The 25,339-nt window shown below is 35.6% G+C and overlaps 1 protein-coding gene and 1 non-coding gene across 3 annotated transcripts in view; one reads left to right on the top strand and one right to left on the bottom strand.

Annotated features, from left to right (window-relative positions):
* The window catches only part of THEMIS (thymocyte selection associated), a 183,909-nt gene that overhangs the window by 104,200 nt on the left and 54,370 nt on the right, over positions 1-25,339 (top strand). The window lies entirely within an intron of this gene.
* Positions 8,725-8,831, bottom strand: LOC123609984. The gene has a single exon (XR_006718026.1). It is a non-coding gene; the product is annotated as a U6 spliceosomal RNA (small nuclear RNA).

Genomic DNA, 25,339 nt, shown 5'->3' with positions numbered 1-25,339 from the left:
TTATCAATATACACTTCTATTAGAATAAGCGTCTTTTAGCTATTTTGTAAGATATGCCACTGTTTAAGGTATTTGCCATGAACCAATTACATAGGTAATTTAAAATCTGGTGAAGAGAGGAAAAAAAATTAGAGGAAGTCCTATAAGATCAAGTCACTGACTACAAAATTAGCCAAATGGAACAAATATAAATATATCATGGACCACAAAAATTGTATAATAAGTCTATTGTTATTTGTGTAGACACAGAATTGGAAAGGGCTGATTGTAAAGTTGTGGAGTTACACAATATATAAAAAACAAGAAATACCTGTTCTCCTAGGTTAAGAGATACGAATGTGATTTTAACTTGTGATGTTAAGCTTATTCAGATGATTAAACTTTATATAACATTTGTCCTTAATGGAAAATTGTTTTTCCTTTCACATGATTTCCAAACCTTAACAAATGTTTAAAAAGAACATGCTTACTAGTTGTGAAATAGTATAAAATCCAGAGTCATATCAATTGTGTTATACAAGGATGGAAATTGCTCTACCCAAGGTATTTTTCTCTTCATTGTCTCTTGTTCTAGCTTTTCCCCTGAGCTGGAATCCTTTCTATATGTTTCTACTCACACCAGACTCTTCTGTACCCAAATTCTCTCTCACAGGGTTGTCAGGCATCCTGTGTTCAATAAAATATCATAAGTTCTATGATCAAAGCTGTTCAGTGTTCCTTAGTTAAAATATAGTTGCCCATCACTGAGCTCTTCCTCTGTTTCTGGCATTATGCTAGGTGCTTACATGTATTATCTTATTTAATCCTTCATACAGCTTCATGAAATGGGTGCTGTTATTATCCTGTTTTGAAGATGAGGTAGTTGAGGCTGAGAGGTAGGTCATGTGTCCTGGTTATCAGTGATTCTCAGATTAGCAAATTTTGTGGTCAATCCTTAGTCCTCATATTATTTTTTTTCAATTCCAGTATAGTTAACATACAGTGTTATATTAGTTTTAGGTATACAATATAGTGATTCAACAATTCCATACATCACCCAGTGCTCATCAAGACAAGTGCATTCCTTAATCTGCTTCTTCTATTTCACTCATCCCCCCACCTACTTCCCCTCTTAATGCAATCCCTATCAGAATACCAATTGCATTTTCACAAAACTAGAACAAAGAGTCTTAAAATGTATGTGGAACTACAAATGACAACAAATAGCCAAAGCAATCTTGAAAAAGAAAAGCAAAGTTGTCAGTATCACCATTTCAGACTTCAAGCTATGTTACAAAGCCGTAGTAATCAAAACAGTATGATCCTGGTGCAAAAGTAGACACATAGATCAACAGATAGAATAGAAAACCCAGAAACAAACCAACAATCATATGGTCAATGAATCTTCAACACGGGAGGAATGAATATACAATGGGAAAAAGTCTCTTCAACAAATGGTGTTGGGGAAAGCAGTCAGCTACATGCAGAAAAATGAAACTAGACCACTTTCTTACACCATACATACAAACAATATGGATTAAAGACTTACAAGTGAAACCTAAAACCATAAAAATCCTAGAAGGGAGCCAGGCTGTAATGTTTCTGACATTGGCCGTAGCAACATTTTTCTAGATGTGTGTCCCAAAGCAAGGGAAATAGAAGCAAAAATAAACTATTAGGACTACATCAAAATAAAAGATTTCTGCACAGTGAAGGAAACAATCAACAAAACTAAACCTCCTGAATGGGAGAAGATTTTATAAATGACATATCCGATAAAGGGTTAGTATCCAAAGTCCTTGTATTATTTGAATACTAGTTGAACACTCCCTCTTTTCTGAAATCCTTTCTTTATTTTCTGGAACATCATGGTTTTCTTATCTCGTTGTGGTTGAATTTCCTCCTGAATTTTTGACTGGCTTTCCCTCTGGTCTCCCATAACTGTAAGTTTTTGAGTGCTTTAGAGTTTAATCCTCAGTGTCTTCTCTATCCATACTCACTCCCCATATCTACACTCATCTGTACTCACAGATTCCTTATTTTATACCTATGAAATGGCTTTCAGGAGAATTAGTCATGTGTATGGATTTATTAAGAAAAACAACTGGAAACGATCTCATATTTTTCATTTAAAATCTATTTTTATGTGCTTAGATATCGTCTACTAAAAAAAGTTCAATCTTTAGGGGTGCTGAGTGGCTCAGTTGGTTGAGTGTCCGACTTTGGCTCAGGTCATGATCTCGTGGTCCATAGGTTCAAGCCCCACATCGGGCTCTGTGCTGACAACTCAGAGCCTGGAGCCTGCTTCAGATTCTGTGTCTCCCTCTCTCTCTACCCCTTCCCCACTCATGCTTTGTCTCTCTGTCTCTCAAAAATGAATAAACGTTAAAAAAATCAAAAAAAAAAAAAAAGAAAGTTCAATCTTTAAGAGATAGTAGCCTGTGACATTGTGTCTGATCTATTGTAGTTGTCAGAGGTCAGGGAAGTGATCAAGGTGAGGACAGACACTTCCTTCTGATGTTATTCTTGTAAATGTAGGTTTGTCGGGCTTGGGATTTTTTTTAAATTTATTTATTTATTTTGAGAGAGAGAGAGAGAGAGAGAGAGAGAGAGCATGCACAAGCAGGGGAGGGGCAGAGAGAGAATCCCAAGAAGGCCCTGCAGTTTTGGTGCAAAGCCCCACACAGGGCTCCATGTGCTGTGAGATGATGACCTAAGCTGAAATCGAGTCAGAAGCTTAACTGACTGAGCCACCCAGGTGCCCTGTCATGCCTAGGATTTTTCTTTTTAATGTTCCAGTGATGGCAAAAAGCTGGAAAGTACCTTAAACTATGTGAGAGATGTTAGAATTTTGGGGAAGGCCTAAGGCCATTCCTGGCATCAGCAGAAAGCTTTTTTAGTAACAATTCAGTTTTAGCTGAAATAAACTTAAAAAGCTGGACCTCAGACTAGCACTAGAACTAGTAACTTTGGAATTTCTACATCAAGTAGGTGATAACATAAGATCTAGAAAGACTGTCAAGCCTTTTTTTCAAGGGAGAGTTGAAACTAATAAAGAAAAGAGGACTAATAAGGATCAATATGTTAAAGAGCTCAAAATAATGGACATAGTCTTAATAAGCCAAGAAAAATACAATGTATATTACTGCTACATAGAGGAAAACTACAATTATATAATTGCAAGAAAAGATTGACAAGAAGGATTTAAAAATCTATTACTTTAATTGTATATTGTATGTAAAATGCTTTTAAATTATTTATATCTATAATTATTTTAAAATGTTAAAATAATGATTATTATTATAATTGTTTACACTTATTTTAGCTCCGTAGATGTAAAATCTTAATTGCGTGCCATTTGCTGTGATAAGCACTGGAGACACATTAAGAAAATGAAATACAGTATCTAAGCTCAAGAGACTTTCTGTCTAACGTATTAGATACAAGAAAACAATTTCAGTATGAGAACTCAAGGGAAGAGTGCTATTAGTTGGGGGACAATTTATTATGATCTATCAAAAATTAGGATTGAGATCAGAAAAGGATATTTAGATGTCCAGGTTGAAGTATATCAGTTTAAACAAGTAGAATTAGTCAGATGTACAGTGATGTTTAGTGTGATCCAGCCAGAGGAGCATCTGGTGTAGACATAACTGTATCAGGATCCTGGATAGGTTTATCATGTCTGTAGCACAGAGTAATATTATGAGAATGGAAGAGCGAAGAGGACCAGATCAGGAAAAGTGTGTCGTTACCAAGTTTCCTAGCTCAGGCTTGCAAGTAGTTCAGTTCACTTCTTTAATCATTCTGTTCCAGATGAAGAATGCGACTTCTTCAATATCACCTTCTTAGGTTCCCTGCCACACTGTGCTCTCTCAGTGCTCGGGGCTCAGTCTTTATGTTACTTGATCTCTCCTTTACCTGGTTCAGCCATCAGACAATTGCATGACTATGGACCCCTCTCTCCCTGGCTAATTTCGTAAAGATCACCTCTATGTTCTTGGGGACTCCACCCATAATCCCTTATCTTTCAAACTTTTAGTCATTTCTTCCTTTCTTTGGATTTTGCTAAGAGGTACTGTTCCTTGTTTTGTTTTGTTTTCTTGTACTTCCACTCCTTTGACCATAGACCCTGGTGCCCCATTAAGCCCACAGTTAAAACATTAGCACGTGAAACAAGCTAGTTCCCATATTCACCTCACCCTCCTAAAAAAAAATACTACGTTTTATTCTTCTAGTACAGAAAAGAATGAAGACAAACAAAATCAGTTGTATTCCATATTAAAAAAAAAAAAAAAGACTGGTCCTTCCTTAAACTAGTCTATGTTTAAAGGAATTTGTACTTTCTACAGAGGAAAAATTGAGGGCATTTTAGAGTTTCCAGTAGGAAACTAACAATAAAATTTCTATTTTTAAATACAAAATATCTAGATGTTAAATACAAAACACCTAGAAAAGGCAAGTTTATAGAGATAGACAACAGATAAGTGGTTGCCTAGAGTGGTGGTTATCTAGAGTGGTGGGTAGGAGCAGAGGTGAACTGCAAACAGGCTAGAGGGAAATTTTTGGATGATAAAAAAGTTCTACACCTGGATGGTGGCCCAACCCTTTAAATTTATTAAATTCATTGAATTGCACACTTACAATGGTGAAAACATCAATTATACCTCCATAAATACCAATTTTGGAAAATCAACCTAATTTTAGAGCAGATTATCAATTCAAACAGAAGCAGGAAAACAAAACGGAAGTACTAATATCAGAGAGAGATGACCACCTGTGTGACTGGAAGACTAATATTAAAAAGGACTTTATGAGGTGGTATTTGTAGGACAGGTGGTTGATGAAGTAAGTGTAGGGAATAAGAAAGTCACAGTATGAGGAAAATGCCCAGGTTCCTGGCATAAGCATCAACATAGATGGTGGTTAAACTTACTAAATCAGGAGCTCAAGACCTAGATAGAACGGTGGTTTTGCAAGGGCAAGGGCAAGGGAGGAGTTTGGTTTAAAGTATGCTCAGTTTGAAATGTTAGTGAGATGTCTGAGCTGAGATGGCCAGTATGAAGTTAACGATGATCTACAGTTTAGGAAAGAATTCCAAGCTGAATCTGGTGATCCAAGTGTCGGCAAATGCAAATGGTAAATAAAGTTCTGTGACAGGATGAGATGAAGCTGGAGAGTGTGTAGCTCATGAGGAAAAAAAAAATGAAAAAAAGGTGTACTTCTGTGAGGAAGTCCAAAATATAAGGAACAAAAAAAGTACATATAAAGCCTAAAAATAACCAACTGGAGAGCTTTATTAACTAAGTGATTACAGTGAATCAGTCACAATTCTAAGCTTTTTACATGTATAGACTCATTTAATCCTCACGAAAATCCAATGAAGTTAGTTTCAAAATTATTATCTCAATTCTACAGGTGATTAAGGCTCATCAACTTTGGGTAACTTTCCAAGACCAAAAGTCTGTAATACTGGACTTCAATAGAAGTAATGATCAATATTTTAAGAGACTTAGTCAGTCTTGGAGAGTATTTGTGATTTTAGAATCAAAATTCAAGTTATGACTAAGTGATGCTTATTTTTTTTCCTAGAAAAATTGTGGAAATCATTAAGACACAGAATTTATATGGAATTTAAAATTCCATGGAACTATACATTGTCAAAAGAAAATGTTCTCAAACACAGAATCCTCTAGTTAGGGACCCATATTAAGGGAGGCTCCTTCTGGAACATGGCCAGTTGTCACTGTGTGAGTAAGAGAAGGTACACAACCATGAACTTAAAATAATGCACCAAGAGATCTCTATGTGTAGCTCTATCCACTGCACTGACTACTGTATATGTCTGTTTGGGGGTGAGAAAGTGTAATCTTTCCTTATCCCTCAAAGTAGGAAGAAACTGGGTAACAGTAAACAACAAAAGGACAGCTATACTGTCTTAAAAAAATTAATCACATTAATCCTCCTTCTGATTTCTTATTTTTGCGAAGGCCACCAGCATCTACTGAGTAGCCTAAACCAGACCTCTAGGAACAGTCCTTCCTTCCCCCCCCCCCTTCCCATTTATTAGTCGTGAAATCATCTGGATTCTTCTTCTTTAACATTTTTGAGTATATACCTCTCTACTTGAGGTCTTCATCATTTCTGGATTCTTGAAACCATCTTCTAACTAGTCTTTTTATGTCTGGTCACATTATATTCAAATTTATTATCCACACTCTGATATATTTATCATTATAAAAGAAAAATCTTACCGTGTGACTCTCTTGCTAAAAATTCCTTGTGGCTTTCCTTTTAATTTTTTACCATCTGTCCCTTATTTGTTTCTTCAGCCTACTTCTCTCTATCATGCCTCACATTTTTACCTCAGCCACACTGAATTTTCAGTTTGCAGAGGACTTTATTCTCTCCTGAGTTCCCAGTCTTCCCAAATGGAATTGTGTTATTTTTATTTGTTTTTAACAACCACTTATGGGGGACTCAATAAATTCTAAAGAACCAAATAATTCTAATTAAATCCCTTCAGTGTTCATATGAATGTTATTATCATTCCCAATTTATAGACAAGGAAACTGAGGCTCAGAGAATAATTGCCCATAGTAAGAGAGCTATCAATAAGTGTTAGAGCTAGAATTCTAAGCTATCCTTTATCCTTCATCTAAATTGCTCTCTGTTGTTACCTGTTGTAAGGAAATTTCCTTGGTGCTCTTCCTCCTGTCCTCTAGTTCACAAGTCTGTGTTTGGTGTTCCTAATTTGGGTTTCCATAATAGGCCTAATGAACTGTTATCAGAATCTTTACCATAAAGTGTTATAATGGCTCCCTTAGTTACCTCTCTTACTAATTAGATACTGTGCTTCTTTAAATATATATTTGTGCTTGCTTCCCTGGTATTTTATTAAAGTTCCTGGTTCAGAGCAATCACTCAATAAATATTTGTGGAAAGGAGGAATGAAGAAAAGAAGGAAGGAAGGAAGAAACTTAACTTTATTTTACTCTCAACTCAGTCAGGGAGATTAAGCTACTATGGAAGAAGCCTTAAATTAGAGAAGCTCTCTGAGCTTTCGTTGTTATACAAAACTGGCTTGGATATAAGTGGCTAACACAAATGTGGATTTTTATAAACTACTGTTCACTAAAGATTAAAAGGGATTTCCTCAAAATTTTATGCAGAGTTAGAACAACTACTAGTTCACAGAAATTTGAAGGGATATAAGAGAACAAGAATGAAGGCTATAAGAGAACAAGAATGAAGTTGGTTCCTTCTTATATCATCAAGTCTAACTTTCTTAGTAAATTACTTGAGATTATGTGTGTGTGTACACCCATGTGTGCCTCTCTCTGTATATGAGTATGGAAGTGTGGGTATGTGCAATGCTGTTATTTCCAGCATCCTTCTAGATGTCAAGTTTTTTAATGTCCAAATAAAATCAAATAAGCCCTCAATTTCATATAATTTTGGCATTCCAGTGCCCTCCTCCTTTAGTTTCAAAAATTTATGTGGGAGATTTATATATATTCAACTTTGGTTTTTTTGTTCTCTTGCTCTTCACTCTGTTTCTTCCGAATTTTATTTTTGTATTTTATATTTTTGACATACAAAAAGTGATACATAATTAATGTATATAACCTGATGAGTTTAGTAATAAGTATACACCCAAAACCATCAATAGAGTCTATGCCATAAACCTGTCCATCAGCTCCAAAAGTTTCCTGCCATCCTCTTTATTATTGCTCTTCACTCTCACTTCATATTTATCTTTCATCTCAGTTCTGGTGTTCCAACTGCAAGAGATTGCTCTGGTCTTTAATGCCCCAAACTATGAATTCAATTTATTTTCTTAGATTTTTCAAGGAACCACCAACAGGGCACTTGTGGGTAAAAATGAACTTGCTGAAGATCTGGTAATAATAACTGGGAACAGAAAGTGAAAGTTCTAAACCCTACTGATTAATCCTTGACCCTGAATCCTCATCAGGCTTTTATCTCACAAAATTAGTGCCATTCCTTCCAGGATCATCTCATATTGGCTGTTTGCTTTTTAACAGTAACAACATTATTAATATTAACAATTATTATTATTTCCAAGTAATCTGCCAAAGTATCCCAGGAATGGGATATAATATTATAATAATAATTATTAATAGTAATAATAATGCTCTCAGAAATGTTCATCTCATAATTTAGTTATGAAATCTTAAACTTGGAGAGCTTGACTTGCCTTAAGATGAGACCCACTTATAACTCTTCTAAATCTGTGTTTATTTTCTTATTTAACTCCTTAATCCATGAGGAATTTACTTTGTATGTTGTATGAAAAACTTTTTTAAAACAAATGGTTGGAACATTTTCCCAGTTCTATACATTTACTAAATTATTCTTTACCCATCTGTTTGGAAAGAAGTTTCTCAATATTTTATTCTATTTCTTTGATTTATCTGGCTTTTTTTTTTAAATCAGTAGCTCACAAGTAGTATTGTCTAATTTCGTTTTAATATTGGTATAATTTTTTTCTTATCACTGATCAGGTAGGTTCTCAGCTCCTCATTCTTTCAAATGAACCTTTAAGTTATTTCATTAATTTCTGTAAAAACATCTAGTGGGGCTTTAGATTGAAATTTTATTAAACTTAAATATTAATTTAAAAGAATATGAATTTTTATTTTACCATCTTGGCCAATTGTTTGATATTCCATTTAGTTAAATCTTGTAATTCAAGTCCTGAATATCTTTAAAACATTTTTTTAAAATATGGAACGCTTCACGAATCTGTGTGTCCTCCTTGCACAGTGGCCGTGCTAATCTTCTCTGTATCATTCCAATTTTAGTATGTGTGCAGCCAAAGCAAGCACTATCATTATAACAAATTTTGACATACTTCTGACATTTCTTCAGATTGCCATTTCTTCATATTAGACCCCTTCCTTCAGAGTTAGGAACACTCCGTTCTTGGTACTCTCTCCAGTGTAGAATTTTTGTATTTTCATTTGAGTAAAACCAGAGATTATGGCTTTTAACATGGTGACCCTCTGCTTTTAGTCAAGTCTGTCATTCAGCAGATACTTCTTGATTATTATATTTTAGGTACTGTTTTAGATGCTGCATATACATCAATAACAAAACATCTTGGTAAATGCCTTGATACTCTATTTAATGTTACATTCTAGTAGGAGTAAATAATATAGTAGTTCTTGATAAGTGCTATGTAAAAAAGAATAGACCAAGGTAAGTAGGATTTAGAGTGCAAAGTGAGTAGAATAATTTTAAATAAGCTGGCCATGGTGTGCCTTATGGAAAAGACAACACTTGTCCAAAGACTTGAATAGTTAAGATGAGCTTTGCAGACAGAGAGTGGGGTAAATGCTCCAGGCAGAAGAAAGAGATGGTACAAACCCTTTGGCGGGGATGTGCCTAATGTACTCAAGAATCACCTGGAAGGCCAGGATGGCTGCAATATGGTGAGCTAAGGAGACAAAAGGGGATGAAATCAGAGAGGGAATGCAGGACGCAAATTGTATAGGTCTTTGCAGGTCATTGTAGTAATTTTGGCTTAAATTTTTATGAAACAAGACGTGATTGGAGGATTGGGTCGGGGAATGACAATCACGTGTTAAAGGGCTCATTCTGACTTCTGTGCTGCTGTTAGTAGGGGAACAAGGATGGAAACAGGAAGTCAATTAGGGGGACATTGCTATACATGATGCTTCCTTGTGTCAGCAGGACAGCAATGGGAATAATAAAAAATGGTTAGCTTTAGATATATTTTGAGTGAAAGTAAAAGGTATTTCTTTCTAGGTTGCATTTTTCCCCCTCTTACTTTTTTTTTTAAGTTTTTTAACAGTGTTTATTTATTTTTGAGAGAGGGAGAGACAGAGACACAGAATCCGAAGCAGGCTCCAGGCTCCAAGCCCTCAGCACAGAGCCCGATGTGGGGCTGAAACTCACAAGCTGTGAGGTCATGACCTGAGCCGAAGTCGATCCTTAACCGACTGAGCCACTGAGACACCCCATTTTCCCCTCCTACTTTTAATAAAGAATCTTCATTTTGTAGGTCTCTGCTGGTGACCTTTTAAATTTAGCTTATTCCTACTTGGGTTCTCTTATTAACAGAGTTTTCTCTTGGACTCTATACAGGTGCAATTCTCTTTTGAAAATATTGAGCTGTGGTGGAAAAAAAAAATACTGTATGGAAATCAAGAGAATGTGATTCCTGTCCTGGCTCTGTTACTAGCTTGCCATGTGATCTGAGATAATCCAGGCATTCCTGACTACACAGTGAGGTTAGAACAAATGATCACTACTAATCCTTTGAGCTTAAATATTCTACCCATCTATGATTCTGTATCTGTACATTGGTCAAGAAAGAGTTAAAAGTAACTGAAAAATCTTCATTTGAGTTCCTCGAAATATCAGCAGATTGTTTTGCCATAGCTGAAGAATTTTTAAGAGAAGAACTAGGAAGTTTCCAAAAATAAGCTTATAGTATTTTGAGGGGATGGTGGTCTTTCTGCTGACATTGCTGGCAAGTTTCTCTCTTTGAGAGCGGAGGGGCCCTCGTCTGTAACGCTTGACTTAATGGGGCCTGCTTTGTTTTTGTAATCCTGCATTTTGTGGGAACTTGGTTCCTACTTTGTCTTCTCACCATCTATAAGAAGATTTTCCTAAGAAATGTCTTTTTAGAATTACCCTTCCTTATTTCAGTCCCACACTTTCAAAACCTGATTTATTGTGGTGGTGTCACTGTTTTATATATGCACAAGGCAGTATTTCCATTCACCTTTCTATCTGTTTCAGCCTAACGTTTCCCTGTAGTTGATGCTGTTCTTAAGATTCCTTTGCAGGGCTACCAGGGTCCATCCCATGTTGCCTCCCCTGGGTCATATTCTTCATGTGTACCTTGTGTCTGTTCTCTCTTAGATCACATAATACATCTGATTCTGTGCCTAGGTGCAGCCTGCTCCTCTCCAAAGCTAGCTCAATCTACTTTGAAACACAGAACAATATTGTTTTCCTCATCTCAAGGGCATTGCATTTATGACTCTATTTGACATTGAGAGACCAGAATTAAGATACTAAGAGACTATGGAATGAAAGGCAGAAATAGCTTGTTCTTGCAAATAGAAAGAAATTCACCCCCACTTTGCTAAAAGCACAAGATCTTTCTAATCAGACATTTGACATCATGACCAGACTGGGGAAAAAGTGTACCTGTTCAGTTATAATTGGTTCTGCTCACAGAAGTGGATTTCTCATTGTCTGTGCAGCTACAGGAAATATGGTTAATAAAAGCACATGTCAGCCTGACTGAAGCTGTTCTATAAAACCCTGCCAGACCACTCTGCAAAACTGTTATTTCCCATTATGAAAACTAAATCTCAAATCATAGTCAAAAGGTAATCAGTCTTCAAGAAAGTAGTCTATAGAAGCAAGCAGTAATTCAGATTTGATTGGCAACGTAAGTTTTTCAGGGAATAGTTCAAAATGGGAACCATTTTGAGAGAGCCAGAAACACAATCCAAAATGATGATTCTCAGAATTTTCTAACATTGGGTTATTGATAAATATATACATTTTTTTAAGTTATGCTTTCCTGAGAACCATGATAATCGTACACCATGGTTTTGTGTACTTCATCTCAGTTAACTCTTATAACACAACCTTGGGATATAGGTATCGTTGTCCCCATAGTATAGCTGAAGCAAATTGCCCAAAGTTCCTAGATGTACGGCAAGTGCCATGTGGACCTTTCTGCTGCCAGCCGAGCAAGCTCCGGCCCTCCTTATAGTCCCATGATGCGTTCTGGAAAGGTGGTGTATGAATATCTCCAGCAACTTTTCTGCTCTACTGCTCCTTGCTTGATATCCATGTTTATTGTTTCCATCACTGACAAAACAGAGCAATAACACCTTCACCATAGGGTGGTTGTAAAGACAAAATACAAAGAAATGACACACATCTTAAAAAAAAAAAAAGCCCTATCAAAAGGGAATTAATATGACCTCGCCTAAAAAGCTCAATTTTGTATATAAATTCCATGATTTAAAATAAAATCTTCTCCTCTAAGTGAAAGTCATTGTGATTAGGTACATCAGTAACATATAGAGCAAGCACATTTTTCTTTTCATACAAAAATGATGTTGCTGACACATTGCTGGAGAGACAGGTGTTATATGCCCTTTTCCTAGTTGGATCTGCACGAATTCTGTAGTTCTGTGTGCTAACCAGGTAAACAAAGCCTGTGTTATGCCAGTATACCTATATCATATATAGATATCACTACCAAATTTTTTTTCTGAAATTTATAAAATTAGCGTCACCCTACTTCTGTTCTATCTTTCTCTGAAATAGGGCAAAACTAAATCTCTAGATATTCCTCATTTCACTCAGGAGAATTTTCCAATTTGGACCAAGTAATCAGGTGATCTTGACTATAATTTCCTTGGAATTCCTTAGATTTCATTTTTTTTCTTTTGCTACTTTGCTCATATTAATATTGATGTACATAGCTTATCTCCTCTGTTAGACCTGGGATAGTCTGTACTCCAAATACTATGTCTTGAATGAGTGTTTGACTGCTCTCAAAAGATGCTTAATAAGTCTCTGTCTGGGGTTGAACAAGAGAACACATTTTCATGACACTTAAAAAATCTCCCAGGAGAAACCATTTGGATTATATACAGAATGTATCTAGCTTTAATGGAAAGCTAAGTAACCCTAGGACTTATTTCTAGTCTATATGCCAATCATACTCAGTTTATCAAACCATCCACCAAGTAGTTGGAATATGTAGATATAGCAATACAAAACAAAAGAAACAAAAAGCAACTGTTACTCAAGATGGGCAGACCATGAAGGTTATTATAGGCCATTCAAAAGGATTCTGATTTTTTTTCTGAGATAGGGAGTTATCAAAAGGGGAGAGCGGAGATGTGGCATGGTATGATTTATGCTTTAAAAGAATCACTATGGCTGTGAGGGGGTCCAACTATTTCACATAGGCCATGCTCAGGATGTGAAGCTTTGTTTCTAAAGGGTACTCTAGATATTAGGGCCATTTTGTTTCATTTCAAAATGTATTTGAACATATCTTTGCTATATCAAAGTAAATAAGGTCAGTTTTATTTTTCTAATGTTTTGCCATATTCTGGGCAAGTAGGCAGAAGGTAATGAGGATTTAAGTAAAGTAACCTGGTCTGACCAGAATTTATAAGATATATAAATTTATTACCTATTCAGTGATGAAAAGGGACAATAACTGAAGCATGGTTATTTTTGTTGTGTCTTCTCAAGAAAAGATTTAGGAAGAAAAACATTTTTAAAAATCACTTACTTTCAAATAAAGAACTACAATTTGAAAATATATTATAGTTCCATGTTACTGCCAGTAAATGATTACTCTAAAAGTTCAGGTAGTTTAGACTAAGGCAATAATTATGAATGTCATTGATTTCTTTAATCAAAATGTCAATAATCGTCATTTTACTTTTTTCCTATTTACATTAGTCTATCCAACTTTTCATTATTCAATAATAGAAAGCTGTGGGATAAATCAGTAGAGGTCACTAGACTATTTAGCTTCACTCTCTATATCTTGATTGTTGGAAGGCAATTCTCTGAATGCTTTCATATTCCCTCATGGTCTAAACTTTCTGAGGAATGACCACTGTCAAATTTGGTTAAAGAAAGATTGAATAGCAAACATGTCCTGGAAGATAGAGATAGTATATTACTTCAGAGAGATTCAGAGACTTCTCTCTCCTGTAGTATTTGCTTATATCCCAGAATAAAAGCCTTTCCCTCTCCAGACGGTAGGGTGGGAGAATGTGCCAGCCAAGCTCTGGGTGTCGTGCTTTTGTGAGTCTGTGGTACAACCCCTCTGTTTGTGCAAAATCCTAATTTCCCCCCAAATAATTAGACAATTATATCAATACCATTTTTCAGGATGCTTTTAGTAGTGAGGCCCTTTATAGCCTCACCAGTGCTAAGATGATCTGTGATAATAAAAACTTTGTGTTTCCTGTCAGGATATCTATCTATCTATCTATCTATCTATCTATCTATCTATCTATCTATCATCTTTCATCTGTCTTCTATCATCTATCTATCTATCTGACACTGTGGCAGGCTAACTTCTTGTGTTATAAGTATTGTCTCAGACCCTTAAATTTCAGACTCAACACTGATGTCTTCTCTTTATGAGACTCATGCCACATTGATATTTGTACTGATGAAGAATGAGACTCATTTTATGTTAGTTGTCAAGATATTCTGTGTGTCATTTTTTCTTTATGATACATTCAAAACGGATAATAGAAATAGTGTGTGTGTAAATATGGAGTTCTTCACACACACATATTTGCAGGACTGTTGAGATGGATGCATAAAAGCATTTCATTGGCTGTGGTGATAGGTTTGAATTTCACTGAAACATGCTGTGAAGGATGATGTCATGCAAAGAACATGGTGACATGAGTGCAGCAGAGAGTCATGTTGGCTTATGCCATGGATTGGTGACTTGTGAGGCTTTTTATCTGCATGAGTAGATAAGCAAGGTTTTTGTCTTCTGGCTAAAGGAAGAAGGTGTGGTATGTGGGGTGTGCGTGTGTGTGTGTGTGCAAGGGTGCTGGACAGACTTGGAGATAAATAAAGCAAGAAAGTTGCGGGGGAGGGGGTTAGAATATGGATATTTAACCTGATATCTTATGTTTTGATTGCCACAACTAGCGTCACAGCTTTGGGATGATGCAATGTTAAATAATTGCTGCTGATTGTTTTCAATAAATGGCTAATGATAGGACTGCTTCCAGAATGGGTGGAGTCAGCTCCAAAAGGAGCTTTTCCAGGGAGCTGCCAGATTAGTGTAACAGCGACAATAGTCTGTGTGTGAATGAAGCTTTTTAAAAAATTGTTTTATTGTGCTAGGAACATTTAACAAGAGATCTACTGTCTTAACAAATGAAGTGTATAATACTGTATTATTGTAAATAGGTGCAATGTTATATAGCAAATCTCTAGAACTTATTCATTTTCCTTAACTGAAACTTTATGTCTATTGATTAATAATTCCATTTTCCCCTCCTTCCAGCCTCTGGCAACCACCATTCCACCCCTTGAGTCTATAAATTTGACTACTTTAAATAGTGCCTATAAGGAGAATCATGCGGTAGTTGTCTTTTGGTGACTGGTTTATTTCATTTAGTATCATGTACTCAAGATTCATCTATGTTTTTGCATATTGCAGAATTTCCTTCTCTTTTAAGGCTGAATAGTATGTGTGTATATACCACATTTTCTTTATTCATCCCTCTGCTAATGGATATTTAGCTTGTTTTCACATCTTGACTGTTGTGAATAGTGTTGCCGTGGATATGAGAATGCATATATCTCTTTGAGATCCTGATTTCAATTCTTTGGGATAACTATCTAGACTTTGGATTGCTAGATCATATACTGGTTGTGTTTTTAATTGTCTGAGGAATTTCTATCCTGTTTCCTAAGGAGCTCCAAACCCAGTGTGCCCCTCTGGGTGGTTGCATGTCTGCTGGGTTTAGAGACTACTACAGAGCTGGGGGGAGGGGAATAGGACGAAAGCAAGGCAGGATGCCACAAAATTCACCGTTCTCATCAAGACTGAGTCATTTTTTGAATAAAAGCTTCTCGGATTGTTGAAAATATTTAGTTAATTCTGGAGTTCTAAAAAAGTTGATTCTAGTGATTTTTGCCAGTGTTCATTGGTTTTATGGATGAGTGGCATTTTGGAGGTCCTTAGTCCACCATTCCTAACTGTTGATCTTGGGCAAATTATTTAACCTCCTTTTTTCTCAGTTTTTACATTTGTAATACAGGGATAATAACATGCCTCAGAAAGTTGTTGCAAGTTTATTTAGGAAAATCACTGAGAATAGTGCCTGGCACATAACAAACACCCAATAAACACCTGCCACTAAGATCAAGTATATTTATTTAAAATATATTAGTTCTGGGGCACCTGGGTGGCTCAGTTGGTTAAGCGTTCAACTCTTGATTTTTGCTCAGGTCACGATCTCATGGTTCTTGAGATCGAGCCCTATGTCAGGCTCTGCACTGACAACACAGAGCCTGCTTGGGATCCTCTCTCCCACTCTCTCTGCCCCTCCCCCACTTATTCTGTCTCTGTCTCTCTCAAAATAAATTAATAAGTTAAAAAAATTTTTAAATAAAATAATAACAAACCTACCCTTTATTATTTTTTTTTAATTTTGGTTTTATATTCATAGCATAAGTCGCACTTTTTTTTATTGGTTTATTTGGGTAAGTAGATTTATAGGTTCTATTCCACAAAGCTTCAGACTACAGCAGTTGAATATTCCCCGGAGCATTTTGAAACAGTAACTGATGGCCGGCCGTTGCAGACATTATGGTTATAAGCAGGCTGAAAACCATACTCAAACAGGGTAATTTTGCCTTTTGTTACCTCAGGAATACAAGCCTGCTTATGTATGTACTTTTGCCAAGATGGTATATAAAACAGCACTTTTTGAGAGGGTGGCCTAGGGATCAAATATAAAATTTACAATATTTTATGAAATACCTAGAACTCTCAAAGTCATTGATGTTTTTATAAAGTGTTTTAAATTTTGATGATAAACAGAGATGCTTCTTTAAGACACTCTCTACTGAGGGAGAATGGATATTAGAAGGACTCGTTCAGTGCCTTAAATGTCAGCGAACTCCAGCTGGTCTGAGAAAGCACGTGGCAATTCCATGAATAAGTTTAATGTATAATCAAAATGGTCAGTTCAGAATATTTAACAATAGTAATTAATTATGAAAATTTTTTAGTTATTTGCCCTCTATTCTATAGATATATTAAGCATAATATTCATATAATGACCCACTTCATCATAAATACTCTTTGAGGCTATATTTATTAGTATCCTAAAGGCTCTGAGTTTTGAATAAGCAAGAAAAAAATGCCTCTATTGGCTCAAGAGTTGTTCTTCATCTCTAACTGAACCATTTTAATTACTGCATTTAAAAAATGTTTATTTATTTTTGAGAGAGAGAGAGCACATGCACACTAGGGGGGAGGGGCAGCGAGAGGGGGTACAGAGGATCTGAAGTGGGCTTAGCACTGACACCAAAGAGCCCGACACAGGGCTCAAACTCAAGAACCATGAGATCATGACCTGAGCCAAAGTTGGACATTTAACCAACTGAGCCACCAGGCGTCCCTGATTATTACTTTTTTAAAAAATCATTTCATGTAGTAGAGATTACACCAAATCAGATCTAAAGGAAGGAAGTATACTTCATATAGAACTTTCTGACTTTAAGATGTATCATTCTGAAAAAATAACTTGTAATATATATGTATTGACCTATACATTTAATCCAATTCCAATAAAAATTCAGCTGACTTCATAAAAATAGAAATTCACAGCAAAGATTTTTCAAAAATAGGATACAACAAGAATGAACCATTTTTAAAAAATTAAATTGAATGTCATTGGATTTAAAAACTTATTCACTTTTTAAGATATTCTATTAAAAATGGAAAGAAATGCCCCAGTCTGAGAGAAAATATTATATACAAATACAAAGCACTTGTATTTGCTATACATTAAAAAAAAAACTCTTAAAATTTAACAATGAGAAGACAACATAACTAAAAACAGAAGAAAAAATATTTGACCATTTTACAAAGAAGTCATTCAAAATGGTCGATAACTGAAAAAAATCCTCTACAGGTAAGATAATCATTATCAAAAATTAAATCACAATGAGGTACCAAACAGCTAACGTTAAAAAGGCTAACAAGATCAACTTTTGGTTCACTTGGGAAGAGTTGGAACTCTAGAATAACTGGTACATGCTGATGGAGATTAAATGATACAACTTGAAAAAAACCACCAAACTGTATGACAGATTTTTAAAAGAAATTCCATATCAATCTTTTGTGAGACTTCGCCATTCCACTTGAAGGAACTTACCAAGGAAAAATGAAAGTGTGTCCAGAGCATGGCACCAGCAGCCAAGAAGAACCACCCAGAGAATGTATTTGGGCCCTGATCAACATACTCCCTTCTGAGCAAAGTGAGATGGCAACTGTGCTTTGCTAGATCTCAGACTTTTTTCAGGCCAGTGACTCTATGTTGCTCCCATTTTTCCTCCTCTTTATGAATGGAAGCAACTACTGCAGTTCTCCTGATCCGGTCTCCCCATTGTACGTTGGGTATGTGGGGCCCAATAGCTTTCTTTATTCCCATTTCTTTATTCCATTGTCTTCTGATCAAGAAGAGGCCCCCACAACTAACCTCAACTGCACCTGAACCTGATTTACATCATGTATTCCTGGACTTAAAGTGTGCTCCTGATGTTGAAATGGGATGAAACTTTGAGGGTTTAGGGAGTTTGGTAAATGTATTTCAGAAATGGGAAGGATGTGTATCATATCTGGCCAGAGGACTAACTGTGGTCGTTATTCTCCAAAAACAGTCCCTATCGTAATTTTATTAGATTAACATTTGTTAAGTTAAACACTAGGGTGTCATATGGTGAGCTTCATTTCAACAAAAGATCACAAAAGAATTGAACTAGAGAAGTTTATTACTCACAAGTCCTGGAAAAAATACATGGCAAGCCTGGAGAGACCATATGGGGAGGTCAAGACAAGGTACAGCAAAAACAGCTGGCAGGACCAAGGGCACATGCCTTAATTAGGTCCCAGGGTGGAGTGCTCTGGGGAGTTTCCAGGCTTAGATTAAATGGGTCAATTTAAACAAAAAAGAGTGAGATTTTGGTAAGCTTTGCAGGAGTCTTATCTAAGGAGCTTATAAGGAAAAGGCTCTGGGAGACAGAGGAGACTGTTTATCACAGGACCACTGGTGAAGTCATAACAGGAACTTAATGTTTATTTATGACTCTGTGGACTTGTATCTAGGGTGTCAGCTTGTATGATGGGCTGATCTCAGTTTAAGGCCCCTGCAGGATGCTTGGTCAAACAAAATGGATGCCAAGGCATCAGTGCCATGGAGTTGCTTAACTAAACTCTCAACAGCCCCCAATGAACCACGCCTCCTAGTGTTCATGCCTCTCTCTAGTGCTTTACCACACTGGATCTGAATTAGCCCCGTAATTTGCTTTAACCATTTTACTGTGGTACAAGTATCAATGAGCCAGTTTCTCGCCTTAGCCTTTAGAAGGCCTGGTAGGTTTTGCTTTGCCTTTTAGGATAACTCTGAACTGTGCTGTAAAAGAACTGGCTATCTTGTTGTAGAGACCACTGGGATATTCAGTTGTCACAGCATCCCAGCAGAGCCCAGCTTTCTCCACCAAAGTGCTGGGCACATAGCGAGCCATCTTGGACATTGCAGACCCAGATAACATCACACTGAGTTGGGCCTAGTTGATTTACAGAATGAATGGTGGAGATAATAAAATGCCGTTGCAAATCACTACCTTTTGAGATCATTTGTTATGCAGCAGTTGATAGCTAAGACATTTAAACAAGTCACTATGTATCTGCACATAAGATTTTATAGAATAAAATCAATATATTGGCTAATTTTACTTGAACTTGAGCTAATCTTAAACCTTTTATTCTGGCATATAATTACATAGCCACTAATATTAAAGGCTTCTACAGTTGTTGCTGTATTGATTACCATTCTTTAGGTTGTTTGGTTTCAAAAAAGAATTGCTTCTTACAAAGTTAAGTGACAGTTTAAGCCATTTATAGATCTTGGCAAGGAAGAAGATACCAGATGTCATGTATGTGATGGAACTATCCATAATCTTCTTGTTGTCATTAAAAAGTCTTTTCAATCCTTTAGTGTTAGTTTAAATTTATAGTTGCTTCTCAGTCATAGGAAAGCAGATAATTTTTTAATAATAGATAAAGAATTCTTAAGGGATCTCTGAGTATTTGTACCTGTTTTCTTTTTAATGGTGGAAAATGGGATAAAGAGGCTCAAACACATTCTCAAAATGTAAATCCTTCTTTTGGAAATTTCTAGCATAACCACTTGGGATACAAGTTATGCTGAAATATATCCAGAGTATGTGAGATGATCAGAAACATTGATCCTTTACAGAAACGTTTTAAGTCTTAAGGCTTCCACATTAGCTTAATTACATAAGACCATTATAACAAGCTACGCTCTTTATCTTGCCCCCCGAGGAAGTGCATTTTAGGCCAAAGTTCTATTATCAGCAGAATCTTGGAATTACCTGTAGCTTCTTATTATTTTTCTGTCCTCAAAACAATGCAACAAGTAATGTTGAGGCTTTAGGTGTATAGTTTGAATCAGCATATCCTTATACACAGACAGACTTTGAATTCTGGAACCTATCCAGTGTTACCAACTTGATTTAGTATAACCTCATTTGTCTGTTAAGTAGATCATGACTGGCAGAGCCAAGAGGAATCTAATAAACACATTTTACTTCTCATAGAATAAGAATTCCTCAAAGACTGAGTTTTCCTCTCCTTTTAGTCAACCACCTAAGCAAAAAGATTAGACTTCTATGTCATTCACCAGAGCTAGTTTACATTTTTAGACTTCTCTGGGAATATAAACATCAAAATCACATTAGATTTCAAAGATGTTGTTGTGTCAAGGGGGGGAAGCCATAGGAATTAGAATCTATTGTCAAGAATATGTATTAAAAGAGAATTAGGGAATGGAAGATATTTGAATGATTCTGGATACACAGAAATGAACCATCACATTCAAGTTTTTTTTTTCCCAGAAAAATGATCCCAAGAACTTAATCTTTAACCAATCAAATTGTAAATCAAATACATCATTAGCTCAAACATAAGGACTCTTCTTTAAAAATCCTCCATGAAAAATGAACATTCTCTTTGAAAAATGGGCAAATTACAGGAATAGAAAATTTATAGAAGTAAAAATGACCAGTAAATATATAAAACACTTGTTAATCCCATTAAATAGATATATTCAAATTTTAAAATAAGCTGTTTTAACTCATCACAGGCAAAATAAAAAAATATAAAAAGTTAATCAGATTGTACAAGGAAACAGCTTCTCTTATACTCTGTATGAATACTTTTTTGACCTGACAATTCCACTTAACATTATCTGACTGAGAAAGTCTTCCCATATGTGCATTCATAAGAATAATCATTATTACATTGTTTCAAATAATGAACATATGGAATCAATATAGATATCTATTAATAGAAGAATGATTGTATAATCTAAAAAAATCTATAGTGTACATTTTAAAATGAGACAGATGTAGTGAAAGGTAAGCATCTAAGATGTATTATTAAGTAAAGAAAGAAAATTGTAGAACAAAATACACAGTATTTTTCCATTTATTAAAAAAATCACAAAACTACTCATTTCCATATGATCTTTCATGTATTCTGATACATATATGTGATGTGAAACACATATCATTCTGAATACAGTGATCTTGGGGATGGGTGTGGAAGAAATCGTGAAATCAGGGCTATGCATATATTCATTTTGTAATTATGCAGAAATAAAAAGAATAGGAAAATATCCCAGGCGCAACTTAAAAGAATCCCATCTTTGGTTTTAAACTATGCCTAGGTGAATCATAATTAAACTATACTTAGGTGAACCATAAATAATTTAAACACTTTCGCAGTTCCAAATTTCAATGTGAGGTCAGTAATTGCTATGGAATGTAAAGGTGGTTTGTAAAGTCCTTTATCTAATGGAGCGGAAATAAAATCTCAAACCGGGGAAATAAGCATGACTGGCAGTAGAGAGCAAAGCCTCAGTGTAGGGGCTTAGTGACATTGAACATGGTGCTTCATCTCTCTGCCGCTCCTTCTTCACTTGTACAATGAGGAGGTGATATACACCTTATAAGTTCCTGGGGGAGACCAAAGAAGATATTAGAGGACAACATTTCGTACACTGTCAAGCACATAAGTCCTGAGATACTGGTACGTGTTTTCACTTATTGATAATAAATACAACTAACTTAGAAATTTAAATCACTGATTAGAACCAAGTAAAGAAAGCTAAGGATCACTAACTCTGAAGATTTGCCCAATTTAATGGAATCCTTAAAAATGTTAGTTTTATTTCCATTTATTTATTTCCTTCCTAAACCTTTCATTTGAAAGGTAGCTTTAGGAAATCAAATAATTCTTCCAAACATAATTGCTGTTTCCATCTCTCTGCAGAGCTGTACACGGACTAGAATTCAGAGAGCCACCTAGTAAAGTCAGTAAAGTGAATTGGAAATGAATATTGTCTTCTGATGATGTGTTTGGAACACTGTAATATTTGCATTTTAGACTGAGCTCAACTTTGTATTGTTTAAGGTAAAAAGATTCTTTAGGGTTAGCCATGTGATAAACTAGCAAGATTGATTATGTGCGGTTGGAACTAAGACCAGGACTGCCATAATGATTACATCCTGCTAGTAGAATCAAAGCCAATATAGTGAATACAAAGTGATACTTTTATATTCAGCATTGAGCTGTATCCAGGTAACTTTGTAGAAATGATGAGCAACTTGGGAACTTTTGTTTAGAAACATTGTAATATTTTTGAAACTGTTCAATTTATGATCTGAATAGTCTGAATACATGAATATTCAGCTGATAATTGTGTTGTGGTTTTAATATTCTAAATTTTAAAAATATAATTAATACTGTTCGAAGATCTCTTTTATACTTTGCTTTATTTTACAAACGAAAGTTCCTTTGTCTTTTCTTTTTGGAAGAAAAGGCATACATATTTTAAAAGGAAGTGGTAATTAGCATCCCTATTCTATTGTTTTCATTGGAAAGTATGGTTTCTTTTTAGGTAAGCCAACTCTCCCTTCAAACTACAAAATTGATGATGAAGCAAAAATATTCACACTTTGAAGTTAGAAGGAACAGCTTGCCGGGTTGACAGAGGCAAGTGGAGGGAAATGTGCCTGGAGTTGTTAACGAATCCAGAAACACAGCATGACATTTAAGTTAGTTAGAAGGAATGGAAAATGAATCCCTGGAATACAAATAATGTTATTTAAGATTTATTTTGCTCTGCAAGTGTACTCCTTTAATTAAATGAAAGAAGCATTATATTCCACCAATTTATAATCTGTATGAATGGAAAAATCATTAAATACCTAGGCTCAGAACTAAATAGAGTGAATTGTGTATTTGTGTGCACGTGTGTTCTACAGCTCAGAAAAAGAGATGTTAAGAAGAAAGGGGGAGATTTATTTATGAATATTTGGGGGTTCTATTACAAGCTATTAATAAAGAACTCATCAACTGTTTTACTGGAACTGACGAATGTATTTTACATTTTTACTTATGTGAGGAAGGGAATTCTCTTATTTCTAGAAGTAGAATAGAAAAAAGGCTAAATATGTGTCTAATAGCCAACTATTTTCACCAAAAGTATCATTAAACATTTTTTAAAAACAAATATTTCCAAATATTGATTTATGGTTCATGCTGCATTCAGTAATTCTGTTGGTTATTGCATCAAACAAACAACAAAGCTACATAGAATGTATGAAATTCACTTTGGGGATTCCTAGTGGGAATCTCAAAGACATAAGCAGTCATTAGAAGGGCTAAATCAGAAACGTAATGAGCTTATTGGATGATGATTAAGAATTTATTACAATTCTCATATTAAGTTGCCATGGACACAGAAAATGAAATAGTGATTTCAGATAGGTCCCACAAATTGAAAGTCATGTGAGCAAGTGCTCTGACTTTTGGGTGCTAAATTTTGATCTGTTTACTTCTACATTAACCACTAAATAAAACCTTGCTCCAGATTTTACATAAAGAAGGATTTGCTAAAGTATAATTACAGATGTGTCCAAGGAATGCTCTAATGGTCAGCTAGCATTCAAATATACCCAATACAATTCAATTTTGATTAAATTGCTTGAGTAATCCTTTAAATTTGGTGCTAGATGGGGCGCCTGGGTGGCGCAGTCGGTTAAGCGTCCGACTTCAGCCAGGTCACGATCTCGCGGTCCGTGAGTTCGAGCCCCGCGTCAGGCTCTGGGCTGATGGCTCAGAGCCTGGAGCCTGTTTCGGATTCTGTGTCTCCCTCTCTCTCTGCCCCTCCCCCATTCATGCTCTGTCTCTCTCTGTCCCCAAAATAAATAAACGTTGAAAAAAAATTAAAAAAAAAAAATAAATTTGGTGCTAGAAAATTCCTTTCATTATTTCATAACCGATCTTTAGACACAATACCAAGTAATAATTTGTAATTTACCACAACTGAAATTGAATCTCATGTTTTGAAGCTAGTGTGCTCGAGTTAGCTTCCCCATCCATTTTTTCTACGTGGCAATCTGTCAACTTGGGTTTCTGTTGTTCTCTCTTCATCATCTTCTCAATAGTTACACTCGTGACATGATGGAAACTTTGTTGCTTTGTGAAATACTCCCCAGAAAATAGCCCAATGATAATGTTGGTGAGCAGGATAGAGACCTAAGAAAGTAACGGTTCTTATCCCTCAAATAGCTTTATACATGATTTTGGCCTTGTGTTTGTAGACTGTTGAGAGTCTGAAGATATATATATATATATATATATATATATATATATATATATATTCTGCATTACTGCATTGTTAAGGAAGAAATGTGCTATAATAGTAGTCTTAACTTTGAGAATTCTTGAAAGTCTCAGGGGGGTATCCCTTGAGAATGCAAGGGTCTCCTATAACAAAATTAGGTTTATGAGACACTTGTAGTTTACATGAAGCTTTAAAACTCACAGTTAATGAGATTTCCCTGGTGGTGGCCCATACAAATGGAGATGTCAGAACAAAATGAAGAATAAACTCCTACTGTAGTGGGGGGAGGGGTCTGATTTTGTGATAATGTGGAAGAGAGAGAGCAAAACAAACAATAACTTTTATACTAATCTCTTCAGGAAAAGCAGAATTGGAGCAACTCGTGGAGAAAATATAGACTCCTCAAAATTAAATGAGAGAATGCAAAGAGTAAGACAAATATGCATCTGTCACAGTGTGATTACCAATGATTGCCATTGCCTTCAGTTAAGGCCAGCATGCCACACCCCTCCATGGGGTGTGTTCTAGATCTTTACCAAATATATTACTCTAGGAAATAGGGTCTTAAAAGTCAAGGTTCTGATAAGGTGTCAATAAATTAGTGCCCCATTCAGTCCCTCTCTCAGGCTATGATATCTTTCTATATACTTAATAATCAGTTTATTTTATATTTTAATCTTGTTGATCACGGATTCTTCTACATACATACACTTCAGAACCAACTTTCTTTTTCATGTTTTAACATTTCTATTCTATCTGAAAATTAAAGGAAAGCTACTGAAGTATAAAAACCCCACCTTTGCAGACTTTAGATAAACAAAAAAGAAAGA

This window comes from Leopardus geoffroyi, chromosome B2, assembly GCF_018350155.1.
Source record: "Leopardus geoffroyi isolate Oge1 chromosome B2, O.geoffroyi_Oge1_pat1.0, whole genome shotgun sequence".
NCBI classification, from domain to species: Eukaryota; Metazoa; Chordata; class Mammalia; order Carnivora; family Felidae; genus Leopardus; species Leopardus geoffroyi.
The sequence above is the reverse complement of the archived record's forward strand: the minus strand, read 5'-3'. Positions and strand labels throughout refer to the sequence as shown.